Raw genomic sequence first — 1,719 nt, forward strand, 5'->3', positions numbered from 1 at the left:
TCAACCCATGGTGCAATAGGAATAGGTAAAGGCATGTGTAAACCATAAGGATGCGACCTGGATTTGGTTTTGAGACAGACAGTGCACTTGGCACATAGGCTCTCGACGTAACGCCTCATCCTGGGCCAATAGAAGTGGTCGGAGAGGACGCTCAGGGTTTTGTCTCGGCCGAAATGCCCCATCAACCCGCCCCCATGAGCTTCTCGTGTCAGTAAGTCTCGCATGGAACCATGAGGAATGCACAGGCGCTTCTCCTTGAAGAGGAACCCGTCCTGCTGATAGAATGGACCCATGGCTCCCTTAGCCGTGTTACTGTAAAGCTCAGAAAAATCAGGGTCAGTTTCATAAGACATTTTAAGTTGTTCAAAACCCATGATCTTGGCCTCCATGGTGGTAATGAGCGTGTGGCGTCGGGATAGAGCGTCGGCCACTACGTTGTCCTTCCCCTTCTTGTACTTGATCACATAAGGAAAAGTCTCCACGAACTCCAGCCACCTAGCATGCCTCTTCTTGAGTGTGGTCTGGCCCCTCAAGTGTTTAAGAGTCTCGTGATCTGTATGAATAATAAACTCTTTAGACAGAAGATAATGTTGCCAAGTTTCAAGTGACCTTACTAGAGCATATAGCTCTTTATCATAGGTGGGGTAATTGAGGGCGGCTCCACTCAATTTCTCACTAAAGAAAGCCACTGGCCGGCCTCCTTGGGTCAGTACGGCTCCTATCCCTGTCCCTGAAGCATCACACTCAATCTCAAAAGGTTTATCAAAATCAGGAAGAGTTAGGACCGGTGCATGTGTCAAACTATATTTAAGCCTGTTGAAAGACTCCTCTTGGGCAGGACCCCAAGCAAAGGTTACATTCTTCTTGATCACGGAGGTCATTGGGGCGGCAATGGTACTGAAGTCCTTCACAAATCGTCGGTAGAAACTGGCTAGTCCATGGAAGCTGCGGATATGTCCGATCGTGGTCGGGGTCGGCCAGTCTTGTATGGCCTTGATCTTCTCCTCATCAACCTTCAGTCCCTGTGAACTCACAACAAAGCCTAAAAATACCAACTGATCAGTGCAGAATACACATTTCTTAAGGTTAGCATAAAGGCCTTCTTGCCTTAAGGCTTTCAAAACCTGTTCTAGGTGTCCCATGTGTTCAGTTAAAGACCTGCTGTAAATCAAGATATCATCAAAGTATACAACCACGAATTTACCAATGTAAGGTCGGAGGACCTCATTCATGAGTCTCATGAAGGTGCTAGGGGCGTTGGTAAGGCCAAACGGCATCACCAGCCACTCGTATAGACCTTGCTTGGTCTTGAAGGCGGTTTTCCACTCATCTCCTTCCTTCATGCGGACTTGATGGTATCCACTCCTGAGATCAATCTTAGAAAACACAACAGACCCACTCAGTTCATCCAACATATCATCTAATCTAGGTATAGGGTACCGATATTTGATGGTTATGTTGTTGATGGCTCGGCAGTCCACACACATGCGCCATGTCCCATCTTTCTTAGGCACTAGTAGGACCGGGACTGCACAGGGGCTAAGGCTCTCGCGGATGTAGCCTTTGTCCATGAGGTCTTGGACCTGCCGTTCCAGCTCCTTAGCTTCCTCAGGATTGACACGGTAAGCGGCTCGGTTTGGTAGTGGCGCGCCGGGTACAAGATCGATCTGATGTTCTATGCCACGGATAGGGGGTAAACCGGCAGGGATCTCGTCAGGG

This window comes from Brassica napus, unplaced genomic scaffold (genome assembly GCF_020379485.1).
Source record: "Brassica napus cultivar Da-Ae unplaced genomic scaffold, Da-Ae ScsIHWf_1836;HRSCAF=2472, whole genome shotgun sequence".
NCBI classification, from domain to species: Eukaryota; Viridiplantae; Streptophyta; class Magnoliopsida; order Brassicales; family Brassicaceae; genus Brassica; species Brassica napus.